Here is a 21464-nt window from a genome sequence, read left to right on the forward strand (position 1 = left end):
ACCTTCAATACTAAGGCAACAATTCTGTCCTTAACTCTCTGTACATTATGAAAAAGAGCAGCTAGAGTAAAGAACAATGTGTCACCATAAATTGAGAAGTCAGAGAGTTTGGTTGCTTTGCTCCAACCTTAATGTTGTGCAAATGTTGTTTTGTTGTGTCTTTAATACAATAAAGGACTAATTCCTCAGAAATCAATGATATAAGTCACGTAAATGAAAACTTGTAAATTATATCAGTAATCCATAACTCATACAACTGATTTGGAAACCAGAGACTTATGGTTCAGAAACAAGTAATTGCTTTACTAACTCCCATTTATCAGTATAAAACTGGCTAATTTAACTGACTGACTGATTTATATATTGATACTTTAAATTTAGCTCAACATGTTAATTTAATAAGGGAATCACATATGGATGTTTAAAAATATATTACTTTCTAGTTGGTTGATACTCTAAGCATGCCCTTATTAAGACAGATTATCTGCTTTCCCTTGTTCTTTTAAGAGAAGGACAAAACAAATTATATATCTCATTCATTCTACCTGACAGAAAGGCCATGTTTCCATATAACCCCCTCTCTAGTAATATATTGAATGCATGGCTAACTGCATCATTCATTCTCTTTTAAACATCGATGATGTCATAGTCTTTTGCAGTAGTAAGGATGTATTCCTGCTTGCAGACTTTTGGAAATCACTGCAGGGAGTGACTACTGAAGCACAGTCAAGCAATAAATCTACCAGGTACGCTTGAAACAAAAGTTGGAAAGAAAAACTAATCTGGATTTATACACCTCTAACTCTCCCATAAGTAAGGTCTTATGTACATTTAGCCGATCCTAAATTACATGTTAAGAACTGGAGGGTTCTCAGTAACTTCCTCTAAATCATAAAATCAGTGCAGTGGTATATTACTTACTTTAGTTAAAATTATTGATATTGCCAACTAAGATAATAAGCTTCTCAAGGGAGAGACAGAAGTTAGGATCTTAATGAGCATGGGTTTTAGATATTGGTATTAAATAACCTGTAGCTGTAACAATCATAAATTAAAACCTATTTAAGCAAGATTATAGACAGTATATGATGTACAACCACGACTGTATAATAAACAACCTAAATGTACAAGTGTAAGCATTTCATGTATTTAACTTTCAAGATTAGCACTCCCATGAAATATGGTAATATTAAATTGAGGCTGTGTGTAAATTAAAGTAGATAGCTCTGCACCAGTTTACATTCTGATAATTTCTTCAGATTTGTATTGATAGCTATTCAGACAATTGCCCAGCCAAGTGCAGATTTGGCGTTCAACCAAGACTGAAGACTTCAGTACTATGTGGGATTTTTACCATAGAATCAGCCAAACTCCAAATAATAGCAAGGTAGGTCTAAATATCAGGTAACAATTTACAATAAATTAAGGCTTGAAATGTCCATCTATATTTCATGCTATCATCCAGCAAGCAATTATTTTTTCCAGAACACCTCTTAAAAATTTTTTTTCTTGGTTAGGAAATTTTTTGTTTTCTAGTATTTTCTAGTGATTTGAGCTCAAGATGCTTCCTGACTTCTATGCTTAATGGCAGATTACTAGAGCAATGGGAAAAATCACTTTCTGAAGTCCAGACAAGTTCTAAAAGAAATCTTTAACTTTATTTTAGAGCCCACATTTTTTAATGTAAACCATAGTATGTTATTTTGGTACTTAGATATTATCAGAGTGCTGTTTTGCAATACAGAAAATCTACTCCAGTGCCAACACATTATAGGCCTGTCTCAGTGGTGATTCTCCTTTCACATATCTAGACTTCATGTGCTTTACCTCTGCTGAAGCTGGAATTAGACGGTACAACTATATACAAGAATTAAGCCTTCTGTCTTTGTTTTTTTATGACTACAGAGCCATCTGATCAGCATGAGGGAAAAGAAATTGCAGTTTAGAATACTAGAAGTAAAACTCAGTCACCAGGGTTTAAAATCCATGTGTGCCCCATAGTATTCCTTCATCTTTGCAGCCTTATAACAATAAAATTCTAATGTAGCTGAATTCATTATCTATTATGTTACCTTACTCTTCCTCTTTCACTCTCTCCATTTTATACAGCATTTAGTTGTCTTAGCCATGTGGTACATACACAGTTCCCTTAACATATGCTGTATGTCCTTGTTTGGTGAATGTGAAAAATAAATGTCTGATTAGAACCAGAAAGCGACAAATGAAACAAATGGTCATTATTCCTTATAAAATAATCACTGAAATGGACTTGCTAATACTCTTCTTGAACGGTTTTTCCTCAGTAATAATAGACTGACTGCTGAGATGGATGGGTAATTAAGAAAGCTAAAAGATGTTCAAAAGGCTTAATGGTCAAGAAAGATGCTGAAATTTGGGCTTTTGTTCTGAAGACAGCACAAAGTGGGAGAAGTCTATAATTTACCAGAAATGCATTTGATCTCTATTTTTTACAACTTCTGTTGTCTTTATATGCAAATTTAGCATGAAAGTAGAGTGCAGTTCAACCAGAGGTAAAGCTGCAACAGTACTGGCTTCAGATGTATTGAAGATTTGTAAGATATATAATAGTTCTGTCTGTTCATATCTCATCAGCAAACCTCTCATTCACATTGAAGCGTTCTCCAGTTCAAAGCTGGTTCTGCAGTCTCACAGGACTATTGCATTCACAGTGCGATGGAGTCATCTTGTATTTATCAGGAGTGAACTACTGCCAGCAGCTGAAAGTTTTGTGGTTTTAGTGAGCATACTTTAATGTTGCCCATCATGTATTCACTCTCCAGAGTGATGCACATTTTTCTCCCTTCCCCAGAAAAATTGTTTAGGGTCAAATCAAAACAGTTTATGTCAATAATCAACTCTGTTAACAATAACACAATGACAAATTGTGAGGTTTTTTTTATGCTAGTTTTGCTTTAAAGCACAGGGGTTTTTTCCCAACTTCTATTCTAAAAACAGTCTAAAAATTGACCTATGAAGACTTTCCAATTGTTTAATCATTCTGATTAATTAACAGGACACAGTGTTGTTACAATTAGTAGTAAATCTGTCCAGCGGACTTAAGAACATTTTTAAGTGTATGAGCTTAACAGGATTCTCAGTTTGCTATAGCTCTGTTAAGAAGCAATCTTTTAAAATTAATGGGTTACCATCCAGAGGGAGTGGGCCCATTTGAACCTCATGAAGGTTAACAAAGCAAAGTGCAAGATTCTTCACCTGGGTCGGGGCAACCCCAAGCACGGCTACAAGCTGGGCGGAGAAGTGAATCAGAGAGAGAAAGACTTAGGGGTGTTGATGAGAAGCAAAACATGAACCGGCTTCAGTGTGCGCTCGCAGCCCAGAAAGCCAACTGTGCACTGGGCTGCATCAAAAGGAGTATGACCAGCAGGTTGAGGCAGGTGATTCTCCCCTTCTATTTCTGCTCTCATGAGACCCCATCTGCAGTACTACATTCAGCTGTGGGGTCCCCAACACAAGAGGGACATGGACTGCTTAAGAAAGTCCAGAGAAGGGCCATGAGGATGATCAGAGGGCTGCAGCACCTCACCTATGGAGACAGGCTGAGACAGTTGGACTTTTTCAGCCTGGAGAAGAGACCTTATTGCAGCCTTTCAGTAGTTAAAGGGGGCTTATAAGAAAGATGGGGACAGACTTTTTAGCAGGACCTGTAGCAATAGGACAAGGGGTATGGTTGTAAACTAAAAAAGGGTAGATTTAGACTAGATATAAGGAAGACATTTTTTTACAGTGAGGGTGGTGAAACACTTGAACAGGTTGCCCAGGGAGGTCATAGATGCCCCATTCCTGAAAAAATTAAAGGTCAGGCTGGTCGGGGCTCTGAACAACCTGGTTTAGTTGAAGATGTCCTTGCTCATTGCAGGGACTAGATGACCTTTAAAGGTCCCTTCCAACTGAAACTATTCAATGGTTCTATGAATAATAGCTATTGGCCCAATGAAAACACTGCTATGTAAAGCAAAACTCAGGCAGTTATTTTCACTTGCTTTACAATGTTCTTTTAGATCATGTGTTCTTCTAAATCTGCTGTAAATGGTGAGATACATTTTCACTCTAGTCTTGCTGAATTCAAAATAGAAGGAAATTTGGTGAAAAAGTCTCATCAGAGAATATATCTGTATGTTAAAGTTTTGTTCAGACACGTACTGCTTCAGACAGTAGTACACACTCCAGAAAGCGTGAAACTGAACCATTTCTGTGAAGGCTTCATTATCCCAGATGCTTTCCTTACTTCTATTAGCAAATTATATCCTACACCTTCAAGGATGCCTGCATTAATTCTCAATGCAGAAGCAGGCCTACAATATCTCTTTTCATCCACATCCTGATACATATTGCATTGAAATTAAACAAAGATGTCATTGGCTTCAATGAACTTTGGACGAGTCTTCAAAGACATTTTTAAACATAGGAATACTATCTATACCAATTGGCTTGCTGGTTTAAAAAAAGAACCTGTTCAACTTGCAGAACTGAAGGCATACATATGTTGTAGAAGAACAGCCCAGGAGAAAAGGAAAACCACAACTTTACGATACTTGCTAGCAAAAAACAAGGACATGAAAAGACGAAAGTGAGTCAGCTCACTAAGGGTCTGCTTTGGGACTTAAAAGAGAAAAGTTCAAGACCTTGCTTTACCAGAGTCTTCCTATGTGATCTTCTACCACACTACCCTTCTGCACTCTTCTATAGGAAGGAAGAATACTTCTGTATTTATAAAATGAAATAGATAAGTATATTTTTAAAATTGTGCCACATTCTGCTGCCGTGCTACAAGAAGTGCTTAGGGCGGAATGTAAACATAGGCAAGGAAGACATATATCTATATCAGCAAACAACTTCTGGTACGGAAAAAAATCACAGTTCCACGGCCTGCATTGCCAATGCCAAAGCTCTGGGAACCTTGTATGGTTCTAGCTGCTGGGGGACAGAAATAATTGCGGGGAGGAAGGAGGGATCTTCCCATGTCTTCTGGAGAAGCAGCGTGGCTGGCACCAGCTGTAAGCCCTAATGTCAGTTCTCTTCTGATCTATCCCTGGTCTTGGTCCTGAATATTCACTGCTGGTCTGAGAAGAGTGCACCACTGTGTTTCCTTACCTGGGACAGGCCCTCTTCTGAGGGCGGCAAACTGAAAGTCCCACAAGCTTAAAGAGAAATGAAATGTAGAAGAGTATTCTAACCACTAGGCAATGATAAAAATATGCACCACCATCATCACCATATATGCCAGCACCATATTTTCCTCTGAAAACAATTTACTATAGCTGAAGGCAGTATAACTGATGTGGGTTAAATGCATTCAGAAGATGCCTATCCCATCAGGCTCTCCAGAGGATTCAGTCACATGGATGTTTTGCCTTATAAATAGCTATGGCCATGATGTGAATGACAAAGTGCTCTCTCCAACCAACAGAGGGGCAAATCTTCGCAAAAACTTATACATTCCAGCAGCACCACTTCAGAAAACATGGGGTTCCTACACTCCACTGTGGTTGGAGACTCTTGAAAATTTATTTGTATCTAGCATTTCGTTCTTCTCTTGAACAGTCAGAATTAATTTAGTCTTTAACTTATATTTTTGTCCCAGTATCTGTGTATAGTAGTTCAAACATATATCTCCTTGTAACAACCTTACCGTGAATTTTACTCGGGGTTTTTTTGCATAGATGTCTAGGTTGTTACCATCTCTCATTTTGTATGTTACACTGTTGCATGATAATTTTATAGAAATATTCATGTATTGTGTTACATATGATAATGCTGGATTCTTCAGATGGAATCCAGGGTACATCTTTTCCTTTAGGCATATGTTGGTAATATATTGATGTTTTCACTAATTAAAGCAGCCTAGCTTAGATGTGTTTTCACAAATGCACATGGAGGGGTAATCAACATTTACCAGAAAACAATGACTCATGAAAGGAAAGAATCAGCCAGGGATATAACATGTCCAGACAGTGCAGATTACCAGTGTTGTTTTCTTTCAATTCAAAATTGGTTTATTTTTTATTTGGTCTGTATCAACATAAGCCATTAGCCTTGAAATTCACCAGCTAAAAACTAACTCACTCTCTAGAGAGTCTCCAAACAAAGAATAAAAGAAAAAGTTAAAAACTGAAATAAGTAATTAAAAAGATAAAATGGGGAAAGACTTCAATCACAGTCCTACATTTCCCATATTGTCTGTTTTTTATGTCAACTCTAACATGGATGTATCTTGGTGTCTGCTCCTTTCCATTAAATATAATGAGCTTTCTATCTTTTACATATGAGTCAAGACTTTCCAGCATGGAACTGTTATTGATATGTATAATGGCCAAATTTCTGTCCTTTGGATTCAGTAGGTCGTCCCTGTTCCTCCCATGAAGACCCGGTAGCCCTTCTGGGAGAGAGTCCTGTGCTGTTGATGCTCCCCCTGCTGACAGCGTTCAATGAGGGAAATGCATTGCAAGGACTCGAGGGAATAGCGGAAAGAAGAAACTACTTGGAAGGTGTTAATAGAAGAAATAGAAACAGGGTAGAAAGAAATGGGCAAAATCAGGGACCACACTGGCAAAAGCTCCATAATCACCAACCCCATGCCCTAAGGGGATCTGCAATTGAAATCTGATCTTTCTAAGCAGCAGGAGGAGGCTGCGAAAGTTGTGAAGGGTTTGAAGTTTATCTTATTTACATTTGCACTTTAAAGGGGGCTTTTTTGAAAGAACTTATGGAAGAACAAGAATTTATTTGCATCAAGGAAACTCATATGGGATATGGGAGTTCAAGATTGCAGCCATGGTATATATCAGGCAGATAAGGGTCTGAAATTCAGGGTGCAGTAAGTATCCAAAGCAACAAGTTAGTGGTCATTTCCATGATGATGCTATTTTCCTCCCTTTTTTTTTTTAAGTTACAATAAAAACCTCACAGTTTTTTGTCCACTTTTGTATCCCTTTGCTTGCTGAAATTTTTGTCAGAATCACCCTGTCTTCCTCTTCTCACCCCTTTCCCACTGCTCAAAAAAAAAAGTTTCGCTGTAAAACCAGATGAGTTCACGAACCTCAAAGTTCTTTTACTTTCTATCAAAATCTATGAAAACTAAAGCTTCAAGAAGACTGATTTAGTGAGTCACAAACAGGATGACGTCTACCCTCCATCTGCTACCATTAATTTGAGGCATAAGGGAATATGTTACATTACTAAAGTCCCATAGTGTTGATGAATTTCTTAAGGATCGTGCTTTCAATTTCTGTGCACTTTTAAAAGCTTAAGAAATTACACAACATTCCTACTTCTCCTACAGCATTCCCCTACGTTAAAGAAACACTGCGTCTGACCTCCATGGCTGTGTTCATTTGGGCGTAGTCCTCAACTGCATAGACACCCTGTACTCCTGCCTCACATACTGATCAATGTATTTGCCTCCCAACAGAGAACTGCAGTGGTATAGTGCTACAACAGATAGTGGAACACAATGCTTACTCCAATAAGCGAAGCTCCCCTGGAGAATTGGGCTTTATCTCCATCTTTGACATGAAGGACTGTAGGCAAGTAAGTACCCTAAATTTTTCACAACAGATCATTGTGCTTTTCTCATTTGATAGAAAAAATCAAAGATGGGATTTCTCAACTAACTATTTGGGAAGATAAATGACACCCTATTCCTGTCTATTGGCACTAATGTAAATGTAAACACTCTTATCTTAGATGCAGACATTTATTTCTGTTGTGCTTTCAACAGAAGGATCTGAATTTCAGAGGTGAACACTCAAGCATGACTGAAGCCCCTTTCAAACACAACCAAAGCCAATGTTTCTATGTTGTCAAGAACAAGGTACTGTAGCAACACTCCAGTACCCCAAGGATCCAGAGAGCGTTTCTAACTGTTATAAAAGGCTAAGCACATCAGAAAACTCAAGCTAAACACATTTTATAATTGAAAGCCCAAATTAGTTGGCAGTGTGGCTGTTGGCTATTTTCTATTTTATAAATCATATATAAAGGATAAGGATAGATAGAATTGCTGCTACCTGTACTATTCACATATTACATTTAGCATGCTGTGCACCAGTGTGTTCTTATCAATGGCATGCCTGTTGCTCTGCAGTGCAATGTGAAGCAGAAACATACCAAATGCCTGTGTGGCATATGAATCCCTTTTGAGGAAGTTAGCTATCTCAATTTTGCTGTTTCTTAACTACTGAAAGTTTTATTGCCCTCTTTTTTTTCATCTATAGCTTGCTATATCAGCCACAACTGAAAACTTTAAACAGGATACATTTTCAGTCAAAGTTGATGTACATCATGAGAAGTGGTCAGGTTTTTATGAAACTTCATTGAAAATGGTCAAAATACAAGAGCTCCATCACCAAAACAGCACCTGGTCCAGCCACAGGAGTAGTCAGTTCAGATCTAGGAGATCCTCATTCAGTGCCCTGCTGCAGAACAAGACAGAACAGTAACTTGAACGTGAGTCTTTCACATCCCAGCTAAATGCCCAGAAATCTTCATTTTCCTGCCAGGTCTCATCTGTGTGGAAAGAGATGAAGAGAGAGCACATTAACGACATGTGATTGCAATGAACAGTTTTATATATGGCAGTAAAACTGTGAGAGTTTTAGCTTAGACATACTTGACACAAATAGTCTAGTTTTGCAAACCATGACTTTAAGAAAAGGGAGAAAATATGGAGCTGTGCTGTTTTTACAGACCTTTCCCCAAATTCAGCATTAGAAAACTTTGGTGGGAATGGTAGAATCTGTCTTTTGCTGTCACAATACTCTGCTACCATGGCTGAATTTTGTTTAGAATAATATGGCCTTAATGCCCCCATCTCCTGTAGAATTGCTCAGACTGGTAGTTGATTAGAGCAAAGAGAGGTGCCAGTATTATCTGTGTTAGTGCTCCAGAGGTCATTCTACACTAACAAGACTGCCCCAGTCAGGGATGACAGAATCCAGCTGTTGCGCCTTCAGCTGAATGAGGAGAATCCACTTAATGCCAGGGATGTGTCTCAAAAGATTAACTATTCTAACTAGTTACTTTCCACCTCTGTAAAAGTGGCTGCCTCATCATTATTGTCCTCTTTTTAGCAGAGGCTTGTGGTATACATGAAACCATTTACCTCTTTAACCTTGTGAACTGTAAGGCACTAAATACACATTATTTTAAATGGATAAAAAAAATTAACTTCACTGATTTCTGCTTAAAAGCAAGCTCATGTACCTCTGCAATAGCAGGTAGTACTCCACTTCAAAGAAATTCGTATATGCATTTTTTCAACATTAAAGCAGTGTGCTAGACATGTCATACTCCCTGTTTAGCAGCAGTGAGTCCCAGTCTGAACGATAAGAGGAATGGTACCAGAACACTTGCAGTCGTTTTATAGTACTGTTACAGTATACTCTGAAAAGCTAACATCCGGAAGTTGAGGCTTAAAATACAAAACAATCTTTTAAAAACTATAGTGTTAAGTATATTAATAAGCAATGTTTTTTTTATAATACTTTCCTAGTAGCCTGAAACTTTTTCCTGACTATCATTTTCCTATATGTTGTTTTACGGGTTGTGGGTTTGGGTTTTTTCTAACAGGATGCAAGTGTCAACGTGGCTCTTGCTTCCTCGCTGCTCACCCGGTTGCATGTCAGCATGCGTGGGAATGTCAGTACCGCTCTGGGGCTACAGATTTATTGCTTGGCCAGCAGAGGGTACTAGAGTTTTCTAATGGCTTCACAGACCCGAGGAAAATAATTGTGAGGTCAAAGTGTACTTATTGTTTTGTTCCATTTCCCACTGACACTGATTGCTACCGGTTGTTTTTTGGTGGGGTGGTGGGGTTTCTTGGTTCTTGAGTGTTACATTAGACAGGACCGATATCCAATTTTCCTCCATTCAAATGATCTTGCCTAACAAAAATGCCATTTAAAACTCATAGTTGAATGTGGTTTAAACATGCAGACGTTTTGATGGCATTAGAATTCTTCAAAAGTTTTAACACCGCTAGGACTCTTTTAAATAATATGCATTTAGAATGTTGAGCAATGAAAAAGAGAAGAGATTTTCAAAGCTCAAAAGAAACTGTGAATCCTGTCAGAAGTGAACCCAAGGATGTAAGAAAAGCCTGGGTTTTAGGAGGCATTGTCATTTGCAAAGTCATGGGAAGTCCTATTTTGGAAATAAATTCTATTTCTTTGTATCACTATTTTGATTTTGCTGATAAAGCTGATGCTTAAGATATGAGCCGAGCATAAATTTTGTAATTTATTGTCTGGTGATAACAGCATTAAAGTGAATGCAAAAATACAGATATGCATTCCTGTCAGCTTGCTGCTGGAGAGAAATAAGCATATAAAGTATGATGGAAGTGACACAGAGGGGTTTTCCCAAGGTTTTTGGTTTTGTTTTTGGGGGGGTGTTCCAGTTTACTACATCAAAAATCCAGATCTTGCCTATAGAATTTCACCCAGAACCTACTTCAGTGGCTGGAGATTGACTGGGATTATGACATCACAAGAACCAAGGAAGTGTAATTTGAGCAAAGAAGATAGGATGACATCTTCAGTTATGCAGTGATTTTAGTGACGTAAGGGATTGTAACATCACGTAGTCTGATTTCTTATGTAACAGAAACCATGGAATTTTACCCTGTAATTCCTGTACTGTGCCCAAGAAAAATATGGTTGAATTACAGCATAATATTTAGAAAGGCATCTGGTCTTGATTTTAAGAGTCCGGGTAAAATGCTTGCTCCTAATACTCAGGTCATTCTAAAATGGGATGGGTTCCTAATTCACTTAGGCTTTCACTTTATATTTTAATTACCCCTTTTAAAAATGGCTGCCATGATTGTTATGAAACCATAATAATACACAAATATCTTCTAGCTTAATTTTTCTTACAATGTTTTCTATAGAGAGGGAAAACAACATGAAACTTCTAAAGAGCTTACTGTTTATTGAGCCATTATAAGAATCTCCATCTCTCATTTATCCTTTCCAAATGCTATTTTACACTAGAATATGTAAATGATAATTTCTTGCAGGAGTAGATAGTTGAATAATGCAATGTGAAAAATAAAAGAAGGAATCCGAATCAGAAAAACACTGTAATATATCCTTAACATCTATAAGTGAAAAATAATGACTAAAAATGGATTAATGGAAGACTATATTCCACTTCTGTAGTGCTGGTACTTTGAAAAACCTGGGGAGACAATGCTTTGGGGCTCTGTACTAGGCCAGTCAGTTTTAAGAACAGCAACTGCATCCTGAACTAGAAAATGTTACACTGTGATTTCTCTTTGGTTTAATTTCTTAAGACAATTTCCAGAGCTGTAATTCACCACACATACATAATCAACAAACAGCACCTATGAAAACAATATATCATAAGACTGGGAGAAGACAAGGTGATATGTGAAGAAACCTTATATCCTTTCTTATCTACAGCATCAGGCTGGATAACTTTGTGTCAAGAAGCATACTCTCTCTGTGTGTGCTACCAGGTCGTCTTTAAACACCACTCAGGTAGGGAAAACTTCTCCTTCTGCTTACCATCTAGTTAAGGAAGTCCTTGAGGCACTGTCTTTATCAAGCATCTTTTGTCTGTAGGTACAAAGAACAGGACAATGCATGAGAGGCATTGCCATCAGCTTTACCATTTAATTTACACTTGATCAGAGGAGCAAAGAAAAAATACATATGAAATAAGAAAAGGTCTATGGTAACATACACTTGAAAAACAAAAGGTAAAAGGTCCTGTTGTAGCTGATGTTGAGTTGAAGGGTCTGCTGGAGGGCTAACCAAAGCAGTGTGGAAGGAATAAAGCATGGCATCTACTCTCAGGGATATCAGGGACAGAGGCTACAGTTCAGTAGCTATAGGATTTGTTTGGATGTTGTGAAACATATGTTGCCCTCTAGCTCTTCATCACCTTTTGCTGAGATGGCCTCATCCTCTTGCTCATCATGGTGTGATGGACAAATCACTGTGACCAAGTCTGCAGCCCCCATTCAGCCAGAGAAGGAGCAGGAGTATGAGCTGGGGAATCTTACCACACATGACTGCACCTAAACATTCCAGTCCACCTTCCATATATTATCTGAAATTGCCATTGAAGACTGAAGAGGTCAAAACTAAGCTTCCTAGAGGAGTACAAGCATCTTGCAGAACGCACCTGTGGAGGCTGATGGGGGTGGCAGGGCTTAGAACAATGTCGGATGTTTGTATGACGAACATGAGTCTGAGTCCTTAATCTCTTTGTGCTTGAATTCTCCATCTATAATTATACATAAAGAGGACATACTAGGATGAAAATAATCACATCAAAAAGTGGAATATTCTCCTATCAGGCAGCAATTGGACCTTTTAAGTTCTCATTTAGTTAGAAAGTAGTATGAGAAGAAATAAAATGATGGTTGTAGAGGAGATGTGCAGAGAAAGCCCAGACAAGGTTTGACAAAGGTATGGGAATATCTGCTCTCAGAATGAGAAAAGAGAATTAGTATGTCAATTAATATGGGGCATATCTAAAATAGAAGGGGAAAAAAAATAGAAAATGGATGATGTGTTTTGGGGTAAAAATTAGTAGGGACAAGGAAAACACAAACCTGTACAAGAAGCAATATGGACATGTAAATCATAGATTAAAGTAGAAAATTTCAATATGCAAAATAAGTTACTAAAAGATCCCTACCTCCAAACAAATATACTATATATATGCTAGTTATCTTTCAAAACGAGATAGGAACTGAAGTTACTCATTGATGTTTTTAAGGATTTAGTTGGCTATATTCATGCAGAATTGCTAGAGAATGCTATGTCACCATTTAATCAGAAGAAAGAACAGAAGACTGCAGAACAGAGGGAGTATCTCTTGTTTATTTTCTTAAGACCAGTAAGAATGCAACATGTTAAATTGGAAAATAAGACAGCTTAAAATGTTAGCTCAATAAAAGCCATCATATAATGTTTATGGATTGCAGTGAGGTTTTGTTATTTTTTTAATTGTTCCTGCATTACTTGTGGGCATGTGACTATAGTTTATGCTGTTATGTTGTCAGGCTTCTGATAATGGGAAGGACTGTTTGTTTAGACTGTGTAGCTCTTCACTTTAATTCACTCTGGCTCCAGTGTGACATGTTAAAACTACAATCAATGGAAAATCCAAATTTCCCAGAAAGACTTAAAAGAGCAACCTCAGTGAACTGAAATTATCTCCTCTTAAAGCTAATTACCTTAGTATACTTAAGAAAGCACTGCTATAGGAAATCTGTTTCTTTAGAATCTCTTCTATTTCATTAAATGCCTCAGGTCAATATGAATAATTATTATTTGCTTTTATTATGCTTTTTTCATTATTCATTTACCTGTGAAAGGGCATACAACTAAAATAATCCAACAAGTTAAGAGCAATTTTTTGAGATAGGCATTCATAATTAAAAAACAAACAAAATATTTTCACCTTTCAGTTTATTTCATTAAAAAGAAAATACTGTGAGGTTTCCATTTAATAGGAAGCTTTAAAGCATTAATGACTCTCCCAGGGCAGTTATTGCAAGTAAATATGGAATATGTCCAAAATTAAACCATTCTACCATTTTCTGTTACCTAAGGGCTGGATTTAGGAAAAAATGCATCAAAGGCTGCTTGCTGGTGAAAGCAATACATGATTCTGCATTCTATGTCATGTCCTTTCAAGAGAGTTCACCTAATAGCACTAGTAGCAGGGTGGCAGTTTTCCCCAATCCCCAAGAATGGGCTTAGAATAGATTCTTTATTTTGATGGATTTAACCATCATTTTGACAATCATTTTAAAACCAACATCCCAAGGATTTTATGACCTCACAGGAGCTGTCTTTTATAAGGGCCAACCTGGGAGACAAATCAAGAAAATCTCATACTCCAAAGCCTACAGTCTTTACTGTAACACATGGGCTGTTATGTGCTACCAAGATGAGAAGGGTATGTGAGGGGAGATCTCTTAACACAGCTCACTATCACTCTCTACTAGTCATATATTCCACTTCCATTTACTTTTATAGAAATTAGATACTGGTTTCCCAGACCTATTAAGAGAGTTCTTTCCCTATTATTGCTGTTCTATTCAGCTCACCCTTTTGCATGACTCAGTCATGAACATACAACCTCCCCCAAACCCCTTTAGACTGGATTTGTGTTCATCCTTCTATATGTATTATTGAGACACTGTCAAATGCATTTTCTCCCACGCACCTTGTACTCATTTCATTTTAGTAGCTGCATGAAAACAGTTGAGACATGAAAATAAATCAGGAATTATACGGAAACATTCATTTCTTTGAAATGAATGAACAACAGGTCGGTAATCCCACACTTTTTCTAATCCTGCATTATCCACAAGGAAGAAAATCCCACTACTCTCTGACATTCACTATTTAGTACAAGCCAAGAAAAAATAATGCAAAATTTTTAAAGCAAGTTTTTTAGATACCATTTTCCTCGCTATTGTCATGGAAATGAAGAAAAATACTGCCATGGCGAATAAAACTTAAATCAAAGCACAGACATTTTTTTCTGCAAGCAACCATAACCACTCACATATCACCTCTATCTGCTTGTCTGTTACTTGCCCCACTATCATTTGTCAACCTCTTTGGACAAAGATAAATTTTGGCCAAAAAAGTAGCAAAATGGAACTCTGAATATCATTATAATTTTAATATTCTTTCCAGTAACATTATTCTTTATCCTAGGCTTTGCTTATACAGTCTTCCCTCTTTCAACACAAAGCTATTGATCATACTGTACGCAGCTTGCAATGCTGGATATCTCTTTTCTAGCCCAGCTAGTTTTGCAATACTTCTCTCTTAAAGGTCAGTACTGATGTTCTGGAATAGAGGAAATAAATTTGTTGTAGAAAGCCTGGTACAGAATAAGACATCCAAAAGAAAAAGGTTTTTTTTTATCTATGCAATTATTCAGAAGCAAACCAAAGATCTGCAGCCAGATAGTTGCAACTCACCCTAAACTCTTGTTATTTTAGCCCTGACTACACAGGATGTTCTACATAGCAAAAAAGATCTCTTAAGGAAGAAAAATATCTTTATGAACTCCTGGCTACAATGTCATCTTGTAAAAAGGAGTAACACTGCTAACTGCATAGGAAAATAATTTCACTTATCAGTATCACAGTTTGGTTCTATTCTTGTATTTTTACTTTAGGGATGAGAATGACACATCCTAATATTTTGCATTTAGAATGATTTTTAGTATAATGATAATAGAGAAATTAATTGATTCCCTGTGCCTTGTATAGTGAGGGTTGCATAAGGTTTTTTTCCTTAGGTAACATTAATAACAATGATAATCATTCATTTCAATTCTTGTAACTACCCCTATATTTCATCCCAGTAGCATTTAATGATCAACATAACATATTTTGAAGGATTTTCTTTTTAGATGGAGAACAGTCACCTTTTCAAACAGGATGGGAAAAAATTACATGAACAAGATTCAAAACAACTTGTGCCATAAGAAAAGTTTAGAACACAAGAAAGTTTAGAAATTATCTTGAAAGGTATGGTCCAGAAATAAGATGGACAGGCTAAACTTCTCGCTGTTGCTTAGGTAGGCAAGCCTAAAACCTAGTGCGCAACCAGTGCACATTAATATTTCCAGGATCTGGCATTATACTTTTGCTGTTTTGCATCCATTAGTTAACTCCCGCACTCTTGTAACAAATCAGCAAAAATCCTGCAGAAAAATCGAATGTCTTCAGCAAAAAAACCCAAAACTAGACTAGTTTAGAGTAACCTATTTATGAGAATGCAGTTTGGGGTTAGAAATTTATTTATTTATTCATTATTATTTAATTTGTAGCTGCACACACAAGCATACTACAGGTACATATTTAAACAATATAACATGTTCCCATGAGACACATAAAGGTAAGCTTAGTGTGCCATGTTGTAAAAATGAAGTAGGGTATAGGATTACTAACAGTTATTGCAAATAAGAATCCAGTGGAGTTCTGTGTAGTAGACTTGAGGTTACAGACATCAGGAGTCAGATGCATGAAGAAACACAAATTATCAACAAGACTCTGAAGGTTTATTATTTTTCCCTTTCTTTTTAAACAAAATCTGGGGTATCCTGAATAAGTTTTGTATGTCTCGAGAATGCTTTCCCAAGTATTTAGACACTGTAGCAGGAAGTTTTTTTAAACCAAAAAAGAAAGAGTAAAGGAAGGGCAGATGGAACTTCAAACCTTAAGTAATGCAGCAGCAAGTCATGGCTGGTGACATCTGAAAGTGACAGAACTGCTGACTGTCATCAAAGAAGTTGCCTAAATTTTAGACAGGAAATACATTTATTCAATTCTTTTAGGGTTTTTTGTGACTAATTAAAATGTGTTTTATTGCATGTTTTGACATCCTTTAGATTTGCAGCTTGGGCATACCTGTGCTGAAGATCTTAGTAACTTTTGGAAAGACCTTAAGACACAATTCTGCCAGGGCTAGTTAACAAGAGTGTTGGTGTCTTATTTTCAGCTAATGAATTTGTAATGACTTTGTAATTTGAAAGGTCCTTAGATGGGAGTGAAAAAATATCAGAGACATTCTAGTGTAATCTCCGGTTAGTCTGGGACTGATCTCTTAGAGGAAGACTGAATTTCTGTTGTGTGGACATTTGCAGTTGGACTTGAAGGAGGGGCAGGCTTCCAGAAATGGGAAAATCTGAGAACATCTGTGATATGGTTCCACAGATGCTATGACAGCATTCAGAAATATCTGTGGTATGACTGAAACGGTGGAGGAGTGATGAGGCAATATTTTGCACAGTTGTTACAGTCTTTTTTTCCTGCACCTCACCTTAACTCCTTGCTGAAACAGAGCCTGGGGTTCTGTTGTTTTACAGTATTTGAGAAAGTTAAATATAGGATTAGACCTCAACATTTCAGACATTTCAGAAATGCCTGAAAAACATCTTGCAGTAAACACACAGGAAACATTTTAAAAGACAAAATTTGTAAGTACTATTTAAAATAATTTTAATTAAAACATCCTTGAGGCTTGATTTACTAGTACCAGTTCTTTAAAATGTTGTACTGATGTTTGATATTTGAATTTTAATGCATAACTGAGCATAATGAATACATTCCTATATGCTTAATTGACATAGAATCATAGAATCATAGAATGGTTAGGGTTGGAAAGGATCTGAAAATCATCTAGTTCCAACCCCCCTGCCATGGGCAGGGACACCTCACACTAAATCATGTTGCCCAAGGCTCTGTCCAACCTGGCCTTGAACACCACCAGGGATGGAGCGTTCACAACTTCCTTGGGCAACCCATTCCAGTGCCTCACCACCCTCACTGTAAAGAACTTCTTCCTTATACCTAATCTAAACTTCCCCTGTTTAAGTTTGAAGCCATTACCCCTTGTCCTACCATTACAGTCCCTAAGGAAGAGTCCCTCCCCAACATCCTTATAGTCCTGTCCAATCTATTCAGATTTCTCATTCTCCAATCTCATGAATAATCTTAGCATACAGTCATTTGGCTTCTTTCAAGCTTGGAAAAAACCCACCAGCTTCTCAGTTCTTTTCAAATTCTTTTGATCCCATTCCACAAAGAAGCATTGAGACCACCAAAGCCAGCAGTATTGAAGTCCATGTGCTAATACCTGCCTGGTTTTCAGTAACTTGTGAGACCAAACATTCGTAGTCTCAGCAGTATCGGTGCTATCAGTGTTAGAAGACACTTCTTTAAGTCTTTTCAGCTGAGAATCCTGGTACAATGATAGGTGTGAAAGGTGAACTGCTAGATCTTTCCATCTACATTTGTAACAATGCTGTCCTTCCAATAATTAGTTCATATGCCCAAAATGATGAGGTATTTCCTGATGGGCAACTGCCTGTTACTGAGGTCTCCAAGTAACCTGTTGTGGTATGTTCAGTAACCATTCTGTCCAACTTCTGGATGCTTTTTGGCCAGCTTAAGCTATCCTGTAGAGAAACTCAGTTTCTAGTCCATACCTGAAGTTCCCTTCCTCTACTTTGCCTTTCTTTGTTTTGAACAAAGTCAGGATAAAGCCTGTGAATTATGTGAACAATCCCAGTTAATTAGCTTTACTTTTTCCCTGACTTTCACTGGTATCCTTTCCATTATGTGACTTAATCTGATGATTTAACAATTATCAGCTTTCCTCAGAAGCTGTGTTGACAGTCATTTAAATCTTCATTATTCATGACCGAATGGACCTATATTTCATCTGGCTGTTCAGTCAGCTTTGGAGCTCTCTGCTGAAACAGAAGAGCTTTACTTTTGGCTAGGTCCTTCCCCTACCCTTGTGTCAAATTTACTCTCAGTCTTTCAATAATGGGATATTAATCTGAAGCTATTGAGTAATTTCCAATATTTATAAAAATCTAATGATTTACAGAACCTTTGTCCTATCACTGAAATAAAACAATTTTACTCAGTTAAAAAAAAAAAAGGAAACAGAACACTTGTTAGCAGAGAAAAATTTAAAAGAAATATGGTTAAACGAAACAAAAGGTACGCTTCTGAAGTGTGTAAATGCAATAACCTTATGGAAATTCAGTTTGGTAGGTGTTATACAAACCTCCCAAAAAGTCAGATGTATTGCTATAAGACACTGCCTGAGTTCTCATTAAAAGGTTTGCTCTTGGTCTTTAAGGTCAGATCCCAAGAGGCTATTTGATTCCAAATGCAGTCTAGCCTGCATCTATTCAATTCTTATACCAACTTCCAGGAAAAATAAATCTGATTTCAGAATTTTCAACATCTAAAAAGCCTGCAGCAGTGAATATAGGAAAAAGGGGAATGAGTGTAATGCATGGCATTAGGATCAGTGCCTTTGCTAAGACAGCTATAGCCCCTGATGACCCTCATCTGTATTGATAGTGTTGTCCAACAGCCTAATTTGAGTCACACCTCGTCATATGTCCCATCAACAGACCTGAGCTTTTGGAAAAGTCTGGAGTACAGAAGTCACCTAGGTGCCACAACACAAGTTTTCACAGGAAATGGTTTGGAAAAGGAAGCTCAGATTTTGCATACTGTGCAGTGCAGGCTTCAGGTATGAACAGTTTCATGACCTGAGTAAAAGAGGTTAAAAACAACATAAAAAAGACCAGCTTGGAAACAGGGTAATGATTTTGATTATGTCCCCCCAGCAGGACCTGTTGTCTCTCCTGCTGCAAACTCTGCAAACTTACATTTCTGACTCATTTTTTCTTATTGCTAGGCTATACAAATTTGTTTTTGCAACCATCACAAAACTTTTAATTCCCTATTAATCCTATGCTATGACACAACCACCCCTCATTATCTGGAAATGAAGGAACATTTCCATGAACTGCAGATACCAAAATAAGAAGGGGGAAAGGGCTGCTTTAAAGTGGATGAGGACACTCTGGGCATAGATTAGGCCCATTAGAAGTAAGTAGAGAATTTCAGTAACTCTCACAGACAGCTTTTATCCCTGGCAGTACTCTGAGGCCACCTTAACAAAAGTTCAGGCCTGCCCTTCTAAATGCAGTACCAGTCTTCTGAGAACAAGCAAAGGTCTGTGATGCACAGCTCTTCCTTCATCCCACAAGAATAAAGCTCTCAGGCAGGGTGAGAAAGAGAAGGACTAAGAGTGAGGCTGGGTATCCAGGTGAATGCATTGCTTGACAAAAAAAAGAAGAAAGCCTGCCTTAGTCAGAAGGCTCCTGAAGCTCTGAAGAAGGCAGTGCAGCACTGCTGCTCTGTCTCATGGATGTAGATTTCCTTCTATCCCACTCTCACTCAGAAACTGGTGGTCAGCTGGACCATGTCCTGTGCTCAGAATTTTGCCAAGTATGAATATTTCCTGGAATTTTTGTTGTAATCTTATAAAAAAGGTCTCTGTGAGAAAACAGGCTATGTATCAACCCTTTTTCCTTAAGAAATAAAGCTCCTTTGTTAGTTTTCAAGACCCTGACCACGAAAGATTTACTTTGTCCTATCTTCAAAGCATGGCCATTTGGCACATTGTAATGGCTCTGCAAGCTCTCCAGCTGATTAATTTCAAAGCAGCTTTGTTAACTTAGTGTCTGTCTCTCCTAACTGACTGAACCACAACAAATTGTGCCCCATACCTTATGAAAAAGATGCCATAATACAGGACAGGGAATGATATTTCATCATCTGGAAGTGTCAACAAAAGTCCCTACATTGTTACTGGAGGTTATAGGCTTCCAGTCAGCACTGTATCAGCTGCTGAAACTAAGTCCCACCGAAAATGTTGATCTCAAATAGTCACAACTGCGTTGAAGCAAACCCTGGAAATCAGAAGGAAGCAGTCATGGAAGTGACCTCCTTTACCTGCCAGCTGTATAAAAGCACATGTTGTACCTGCGCCACCTGTGGATACAGCTTCACTGTAATTTAAAGTGTAAAAGCCATCATATTTTTCTGTCAGGAGTCAGGACTCCCCAGTGTACACTAATATGTAAACCGCTTTGTTGCTATAAGGTCCAATTGTACGTGCACATATGTCAGCCTTTACTGAGGCTCACTAAGTCATTGTCAGGCAGATGTTGTTTTGCCAGGTGTGGTTTTGTACAGCCTACAGCTGGATAACTTTCCCCCAGAGAGGATTTGTAAATTAGAGATGGGCAAACCTCAAAAGGTTTAGAGGTTGAATTAAATAAGCATCTAAAAGTCTGGATTCTTATCTGAACCAATTCAATACCCCCAAAATAAGGTTGTAGGCCTTATAGAATAGTCTCTTGCAAGCCTTGTTGTAATAAGACAAAAAATATATTTATTTTATCTCTACAATAACATATAATATTTGCAGATCACATTTTTGCAAGCTACAAAGTTTTGTTTCAGTCTTGCATAAAGCTTCAGGTTAGTTTTCTTTTAGCCAAATTGTTTGCCTAGTCCCTTAGTTTAAAACCTTGTGAACCATATTGCATTCTATTTAAACTAGATAGAAAATCTCCCATTTGAAAAAAAAGGAAGCTTTGAGCTATGCATCTTGCAAAGTACGTCTAATGCAAAAAAGCAAAAATTCTGTATAGAAATAGAGCTTTAACTTGCTGATATGCTTCACTAGGAGAAATAGGACATTGTTACTGATACCAGTGGTTCAAAAGTCACCTTTTTGTTTATATGAGAGAGTGTTAAATTTGTAATTTGGGGGAACTCAATAAAATACCTCACTTTGCTGCTGCAAAAAAACTAACATAAAGAGAGAAGCAGCTAATTTTTTGATAGATCATAACTTTCACTTGAGCAATTTGGAACACTGGATGTTGCTTGTTGCAGAAATCTTTCCTTTTGCTTTTTCACAACAAAACAGATACAATGTTTCCTGTTTCATGTGGTTAACATTTTAGAGTACTTGAAAGATTGCATGTGATTTTTCTCAGGCAACAATAAAGGTTTGACCTGATGACTGGAATTG

The sequence above is a fragment of the Strigops habroptila genome, chromosome 7 (assembly GCF_004027225.2).
Source record: "Strigops habroptila isolate Jane chromosome 7, bStrHab1.2.pri, whole genome shotgun sequence".
NCBI lineage: Eukaryota > Metazoa > Chordata > Aves > Psittaciformes > Psittacidae > Strigops > Strigops habroptila.